This window comes from Pongo abelii, chromosome 19 (assembly GCF_028885655.2).
Source record: "Pongo abelii isolate AG06213 chromosome 19, NHGRI_mPonAbe1-v2.0_pri, whole genome shotgun sequence".
Lineage (NCBI taxonomy): Eukaryota > Metazoa > Chordata > Mammalia > Primates > Hominidae > Pongo > Pongo abelii.
The window spans coordinates 64,532,375-64,541,188 of NC_072004.2; the positions used below are offsets into that span (position 1 = coordinate 64,532,375).

Genomic DNA, 8,814 nt, shown 5'->3' on the forward strand with positions numbered 1-8,814 from the left:
TCCAATTAGCATGACTGAAAATCCTAAAGAACTGAGATCTGATTATTCACAGTCTTTGTGCAAAGGCAGGGGGCTTGATGAGTTGATCTTTTGCCAATCAAAAGAACTCAACTTTTCAGAGTGGCATCATTTTCTCCTACTCATGAGATCCTACTCCACAATTCTATCTCTGGAGTGTTTGGGGTATCTTGCAACCAGCACACCACTGGCAATTTGGAATAAATGGAAAACAGGGGAATAAGTGAACAGTTGACACAAAGGAAAACACTGTTCCATTTGGCTGCACATGTCCAGCAAATGAAAGCATACAATAGATTACCCATGAATTTCTAGTAACACAACGTTTTAAAAGGCTTCTTTGAAACCCAGATATCTCTCAAATAGCTGAGCTGAAGCCTGGTGTCTATACCACAGACTTTTAAATTTCCTTCCCCAGTTACTGGGCTATTCATACTTTCCACTTCTTCTTGACTCAATTATGATCATTTATATTCTCTCAGAAAATCATCCATTCCTTTGATATTTTCAAATCTGTTATCATGTAGTAGAATTTTATCCTTCCCTTAAATATCTATTGTTATATCCTCTTTCTAATTCCTCGTGTTGTGTGCTTATGTTTTCTCTCAATTGATTTGATTTGAATTGCTTGATTTGAATTGCTAGCACCTGGTCTATTATATTACTTTCTTTTATTTTTTTAAGTTGTCATATAATCTTTATTTGCTTTACATTAAGCATATTTGTTTCTCTAATTACTGAATTAAATTTTTGTATGAAGTTTATGCCTTGTTTAAAAATAAAGGTATTTAAGGTCATGCATTTTCCCTGAGTCCAATTTTGGTCATATCCTATAATGCTGGATATCTAGCATCCTCAATTCCATTATTGCCTAACTAGACTCCAAGTGTACCTTTTTTTTTTCTAAGACAGAGTCTTGCTCTGTCATCTAGGCTGAAGTGCAGTGGCATGATCTCGGCTCACTACAAACTCCACCTCCCGGGTTCAAGCAATTCTCATGCCTCAGCCTTCCAAGTAGCTGGGATTACTGGTGTACACCACTATGCCCCACTAATTTTTGTATTTTTAGTAGAGACAGGGTTTCACCATGTTCGCCAGGCTGGTCTCGAACTCCTGGCCTCGAGCAATCCACCTGCCTCGGCCTCCCAAAGTCCAAGCGTACTTCTTAATTACTCCTTGACCTAAGAATTGTTTAGGTGAATGTTCTGCATTTGTTTTGTTTTTCATTTTCAAGTGGTAGCAGTTTTATTTCTACTTTTATTTATTAATAGCATTATAGTTAAAGAATGTGACCTGTGTAATTTTGATGAAGGGGAAAGAGAACAGTTTAAATTAACTGCAGAATTGTAGAGATCCAGCAGCCTGAGGGAGGAAGCTGAAGCTATATGACACTACTGCAGAGGTTTTACCTCTGTGTTTACAAATTTATTTGCCATGCTAGAGTGGCAGTCAAGAGTCAGCCGGGGAGTGCCCCCATGCGTCACCTGGCAGAAACATCTGTGCCAAGTACAGTCTAAGTAGGTACCACACAGGCATAGAACACTTAACAGGCTTCTTGCAAGATCCAGACATTTCTCTCTGACTGGCTGCTGCCCACTCTTGCCTCCAGCTGGCATCCCTCAGAATGGAAAGACGTCTGAATTCTGGCAAAATATCTCCTGCTCACCTCCCAGACACTCTGGTTTTAAGTGTAAAAGAAGTCATGAATCCAATCAGTACTTCTTTAGATCCATATTTAGCAGAAAGGCTATGGTTTCTGGGATATGTGTCTACAAACATTTCTCACGTCCTATGCAGATTTCTCCTTCCTTTATACCCTTGGCCATTTCCATGAGATTCTGCGATGATAGGAACTAGATCCCAGTGCTGAAGTCACTAACTTCCTTAGAAATTCCCACTGGCCTTTTTTCTTTTCTTTTCTTTTCTTTTTTTCCCTGCCACTCAGAACAATAGTCTATTGGCAAAGTCCTCATTAATGGGTAGGTTAATATTTCCTCTTCAGACGTGAACCTAAGGATAGAAAACTAAATGCATTGAAAGCAGCACCATTACAGAATGTGCTCTGCCTAAGATTGGTTTTAGCTGAGCTTCAGGGCCACATTCTACTCCTATCAGAACAGCAGATGTCCCTGAGTCACCAGAGCTCACCGTCAATCATGTCTTATGTCTGAAAATAAATCCAGCATTAGGCAGCTGACCACATATGTGCCTCTGAAACTATGGCAACAGAAAGTCCTTTTACCTCTGTGTCCCAATTAAAAGTGTTCTGTTGGCTGTAATTGGGGTGTTTGGTCTCCAAAACTAATAGATCAAAGCAATCACATAAGCCTCAAATGTCACCATCATACAAATTGATATTTCCCATGCAAGCAGCTAATGAGTGGTCACACCAAAGAGCATATGAAATTGAGGTTACAGAGAATAGCTGGATAAATCCATTTTTGGATCCTTTTCTCCATGTTCCCAACCCACCCAAGATTTGAAAACTGATTGAATATTGCCGAAGGGGGAGAAAGGACAATGGCAATTTCAAGTTGGATGTCCAGGAGGATAGAGGAGCTTTTAATAGAAATGGGGAGAAAATTCTTGGAGTAGGTTTTGTAGAAAGAATGACGCATGTTGAGAAATAAATGTATTCAAGTCTACTGTACTAGGGTAGCCAGGTGTCTAGCATTGAACCAGGGCACATAATATTTGAGTTTTCTGCCTGGTTTCTAAAAAAAATTGACTAGTAATATGAATGTCTTCTTTTGATCATTATACTTTCAGATTTGTTTTATTGTTGTTTCTGATTGATTCTTAATGAGCAATAGCATGAAACAACTCCACTTTTAGTTTTCTCTGTTAATATGAAATGATCAATAAACAAACACTTAAAAAGGTGCAACTGAAAGATCTTTTGTGTGATCCCTGTAATCTTTTGGTAATCAGAAAAATCCTCTGGTAATGTAAACAAGCTCACTCTCTAATAATCAGTTTACTAACACAAGTAATATTACTTAATAATGTAAAAGGCTATTGGGGGGATCAAAGGTATATATACACACTTTTTTTGCTCTATGAGAGGAATATGTTTGACAAACAATAGGAAGCTCAATTTATAGTAGCTTAATCAACTCAGAAAGTAGGCAGTTGCTGATATTAGTTCAGCAGCTCTGAGTACAAGTTTGTCTTCCAGTCACCATTAGACTAAGAGAATTGTGTGAGCTTTGGCTCAAGCTCAAGCCAAACCCTCGCAATTCTCTTAACCTAATGGTGACTGGAAGATTATTCAACCTCTAATATGTCATCCAAATTCTAGGCAAAAAGAAGAGGGTTAAAGAGAAATGGCATATTAGCTGGTTCTTCCCTGCTGTAATGGAACCTTCTCAGCAATTCCACCCAGTAACGTCACCTACATCTCATTACACAGCGCTGTGTCACATGGTCATCCCATCTGGAAAAAAAAAACTGGTAAATGTAGTTTCTTAGTGGATGCATCATCATCTTTTAGCTGGAGTTTTGTTAATAATAAAGAAGAGAAAATAGATATTGGATAAGTTGTTACCATCTCCCCTCTCTATTCAACTCACCCAGAAGGACTGGCATTTTCCTGGCAGCCATCATGCAGCATTGAATCTAGGGTTTCAAGAGGCAAGTCATACATGCTCTATCATTAAAACAAAGGAGTTCCCATCAAAAGACCTGTGATCAGGTTCTGGCTCTGCCACTAGCTCTGTGACCTTGAACAACTAAGTCATTTACTTTCATTTCTAATCTGTAAAATGAGAGAACTTCAAGCAGTCACTGTAAAAATCCTGAAATCCTATGCTTCGATTGTAGAGCCTTACCTGGTAGATATCAAAGTTTTCTTATGCTCCTCTCCTGGACCCTGTGCCCCACCTTTTGTTCCTGGTAGACAAGGAAACATTGCTATAGCAGTCTATCCAGAACCTAAGAGCACTATCGCTTCAGGAACCATGTTGCCTTGAAGAAATAAAAATAGTTTCTTCTATCCCCTATAAAGAGAATGTTGAAGGGCAATGGTGGTTCTAAGACAATGTACATGATCCACTTCAGCAAGGCTCCTGGGCTGTGTGTGACCAGCACACCTGTGTCCAAGGCAAGAGGTCATCTGTGGAAGTCAAAGATAAGAAGATCTATCAAAGGTGAGACATTCAGCAGATGTCTCCAGACAGTAGCAACACTTGCCACCACCACTGCACACAGACTGCCAGGAAAACAGCTGGAAGTGGGATGGGAAAAGGGGAGGAAGTAGGGAGGAGAGGGAGGTAAGAAAATCTTAGGGTAATACAGGTAACCTTGCTCAGATCTATAACACTGTGAGGTCTATAGTGTTTTCTGTGGCAAATTGACAATACCAAAAGAGAAAAATTCACTTTCTTCCCACTCCTTCCATCCAGAAACCTCATCCTTTCTTAGCTAAACCCACTTTCCCAGCTAGAAAAGGAGGGGTGCTCTATTGGTTACATGCAAGAGGGACCAATTACGCTTTGCATCGGGGAACCTGTCTTACTAGCTACACCATTGTAGGTGAGCCCTGTTCAAGCCAAATAAATTTTACCCTCTTCCTCTCTCTTTCAGCTCCACCTACCACCTTCTCACTGCATCAAATTTACTGGTGGATGGAGACTTCCATTAGCTGCCTCTGGTTAGCTGATAAATTAGGCTTTGGAATGCTTCTATGACTTTATATCACCCATTAAGCTCTTTAGATATTTAATAATAGAAAACCCTGACCTCTGTTGGAAATAATCCACAAAGGAGTACAGCAAATAGAAGAATAGAAAGTGCCCCTTTCCCATGTAAATTGCACAGGCTAGAACAAGATTACCAAAGAGTCTGAGGGACCTTCGACAGGTAGACAGGTGCAGTAAACCACCATGGCACATGTATACTTACGTAACAAACCTGCAAGTTCTGCACTTGTATCCTGAAACTTCAAGTAAAATTTAAAAAAAGAAAGAAGTGAGCTATCAAGCTATGGCAGACATGGAGGAAGCTTAAATATTTCTAAGTGAAAGAAGCCAATCAGAAAATTTTTGATTCCAAAAATATGACATTTGAAAATGGCAAAACTATGAAGACAGTAAAAAGATCAATGGTTGCCAGGAGTTAAAGGAGGAGAAGGATGAATAAACAGAACACAGAGGATTTTTAGGGCAATAAGACTAATCTGTAGGATACCCTAATGTATACACGTCATTATGTATTTGTCAAAACCCACATAATGTACAACATCAAAAGTGAATCCTAATGTAAACTGTAGATTTTAAGTGATAATGATGTGTCCATGTAGGTTCATCAATTGTAACAAATGTACCACTCTGGTGCCACAAGTCCATAGTGCGAGAGGTTGTGCATGTGTAGGGATGGAGGGATATGCGAACTCTGTATATTTCCCTCAATTTTCCTGTGAACTCAAAACTGCTCTAAAAAATAAAGTCTATTATTTTTAAAAAATTTATTTGCTGACCTAAAAATGAACATAGATGCTTCTAAACCCTCTTCACCTCCCAAGAAACTAACACCTCAATGTTTCCCAAAGAGAGATTGCTAGAAATTTAGGAGCATCTACTGATTGCAAGCGTTTCTGTTCAGTCCTGTTCTCACCACTGTGGCCAATTCGCTCTTTACTCTGCCCACTGAGCTTTAATTTCAACGACAGCATTTTTCATTTCAAGGTCCCTTTGGCTCTCCTGCTTCATTTTTTCCCGATATTATCACCTTCTTCTATTATAACCTTGATGATTTTATTAGTATACTCATTTCATGGTCTCCACTAATAGCTCTGTTACTGGAAGCTCTTGGGGCTCCAATCCTGCTGTCTCTTTTGCCCAGTGGCTCTTAGATATGGCAGATGGTTTCCTTGTGCATTTTGTAATTTTTGTTTTTGAGTTCAATTCTAGTAGAAGTCTATCTGTGCAAATACCAAGCAGCCTGAGTTAAGGGTCTATCCAGCTCTCCAGCGTAGTTTTGTATTTGCTTCTGTGGCCATTCCAAGGATATTACTTGCCTAGAACCAGTGCCATATTCATTTTTCAGCTTAATGGCTCCCAAGATCATGCAAGTAGAATAAATTAGAATCTCAAACTTGTGCAAAAAAGTATGTTGTGAATGAATATTGTTATGCATTCTTAAGGGGAAATTTATTCCCCACTTGGAACTCAAGAGAAGACAGATAAATCTCACTATAGTATATCTGCCAGTGAGTGGGCTTTTTTCTATCTATCCATTTCTCCAAAGGTGTAGATTTTCAACGCCCCAGATTTTTTCAGTGATCGCCATTCCAATTTCCTGCCACTCAAGGGCTCAAGACCTCATCTCCCATATCCATTTGAGCTTTAAAATCCAGAAGCCTTATACATTGTTGGTGGGAAAGTAAATTAGTACAACCTCTATGAAAAACTGTACGGAGATTTCTTGAAGAACTAAAAATAGAATTACCATTTGACCCAGCAATCTCAGTACTGGGCATCTACCCAAAGGAAAAGAAATTATATTAAAAAGATACCACTCTTTTTCAGGCTAGAACCGTGGAGGGTGTAGAAGAGAAGAAGAAGAAGGTTCCTGCTGTGCCAGAAACCCTTAAGAAAAAGAGAAGGAATTTCGCAGAGCCGAAGATCAAGTACCTGAGAAAGAAGTTTGCCCAAAATATGCTTCAAAAGGCAAGGAGGAAGCTTGTCTATGAAAAAGCAAAGCACTATCACAAGGAATATAGGCAATTGTACAGAACTGAAATTCAAATGCCAAGGATGGCAAGAAAAGCTGGCAACTTCTATGTACCTGCAGAACCCAAATTGGCATTTGTCATCAGGATCAGAGGTGTCAATGGTGTGAGCCCAAAGGTCCGAAAGGTGTTGCAGCTTCTTCGCCTTCGTCAAATCTTCAATGGAACCTTTGTGAAGCTCAACAAGGCTTCAGTTAACATGCTGAGGATTGTAGAGCCATACATTGCATGGGGGTGCCCAAATCTGAAGTCAGTAAATGAACTAGTTTACAAGTGTGGTTATAGCAAAATCAGTAAGAAGTGAGTTGCTTCGACAGATAATACTTTGATTGCTCGATCTCTTGATAAATATAGCATCATCTGCATGGAGGATCTTATTCATGAGATCTATACTGTTGGAAAATGCTTCAAAGAAGCAAATAACTTCCTGTGGCCCTTCAAATTATCTTCTCCATGAGGCAGAATGAAGAAAAAAACCACCCATTTTGTAGAAGTGGAGATGCTGGCAACAGGGAGGACCAGATCAACAGGCTTACTAGAAGACTGAACTAAGGTGTCTACCATGATTATTTTTCTAAGCTGATTGGTTAATAAACAGTACCTGCTCTCAAAATGGAAAAAAAAAAAAAAGATACCTGCACTCATGTTTATCACAGCACTATACACAATAGCAACATCATGGAATCAACCTAAGTGTCCATCAGCAGATGATCACATAAAGAAAATATGGGATACACACACCATGTAATACTATGCAGCCATAAAAAAGAATTAAATAATGTTCTTTGCAGCATCATAGATAGAGTTGGAGGCCATTATCTTAAATGAAATAACTCAGAAACAGAAAATCAAATACTGCATGTTTTGACTTATAAGTAAGAGCTAAACTCACAGACATAAAGATGGAAATAATAGACACTGAGGACTCCAAAAGGGGGAGGGATGGGATGAGGCAAGGGTTTTAAAAATTACCTATCGGGCTGGGCACAGAGGCTCACATCTGTAATCCTAGCATTTTGGGAAGCCAAGGCAGGAAGATTGAGCCTTCTTGAGCTCAACTCCTGCTTTAGCCCAAGAGTTTGAGACCAGCCTGGGAAACATGGTGAAACCACATCTCTACAAAATATACAAAAATTAGCTGGGCTTGGTGGTGCATGCCTGTAGTACCAGCTACACAGGAGGCTGAGGTAGGAGGATCACTTGAGCACAGGAGGTCAAGGCTGCAGTCAGCCATGATCACACTACTGTACTCCAGCCTGGGCAACAGAGTGAGACCCTGTCTCGAAAAAATACAGACAAAAATTTTTAAATGGCCTGTTGGGTACAATGTTCACTATTTGGGTAATGGGTACACTAGAGCCTAAACCTCACAATTATGCAAAATATCCATGTAACAAACCTGCACATATACCCCTTGAATCTAAAACTATTTTTAAAATAAAATAAAACAATACCCAGCAAAAAAAAAAAAAAAAAAATCCAAGTCCATTATTTACCAGCAACAATAAACTCTGGCCCCTCTGAGACTGCATGACTATCAGCCCTAGTCTTCAGCTCCCTCTGGTTCTAGGCATTTGAAAAGATGTTTGTTCAGGTTAAATTTTGTTATCACTTATGACAATTTCTAATGTTTATGAATAAACATTGGGAAACTAATCCTTTCTGAAAACTACTAGTGAGCCTCTGTTGGTATAAAACAACTAAACATCTTATATCATAGTTGCTCAGTGTGTTATAATGTACATTTGAATTTACCTATAATGTGTGACTATTGAACAGTCTTTTTTCCATATCAATATGAATGAGAATAGATGTAAAAATCAAGAATAAAATCTATTGGTGAAAAAATAAAAGGAAGTTCATTACATTCTATTGAACATTTCTAGGTATTTTCTAGTAAGAAGGTTTTCAGACTACTTAGACTTCTATCTTACTGGAAATGGAACCAGCAGTTACATTAGATGCATCACTCCATTTAATCCTCATCCCAACCATGCAAGATAGATAATCATACTCCCATTTCACAAATGAGGAAATTGAGACTCATAGAAGTTACATAATTTTAT

The 8,814-nt window shown here is 38.9% G+C and overlaps 1 pseudogene; it reads left to right on the top strand.

Moving 5' to 3' along the window:
• Positions 1-6,550: 6,550 nt before the first annotated feature.
• Positions 6,551-7,348, top strand: LOC100450916 (large ribosomal subunit protein uL30-like; annotated as a pseudogene).
• The last annotated feature ends 1,466 nt before the right edge of the window (positions 7,349-8,814 follow it).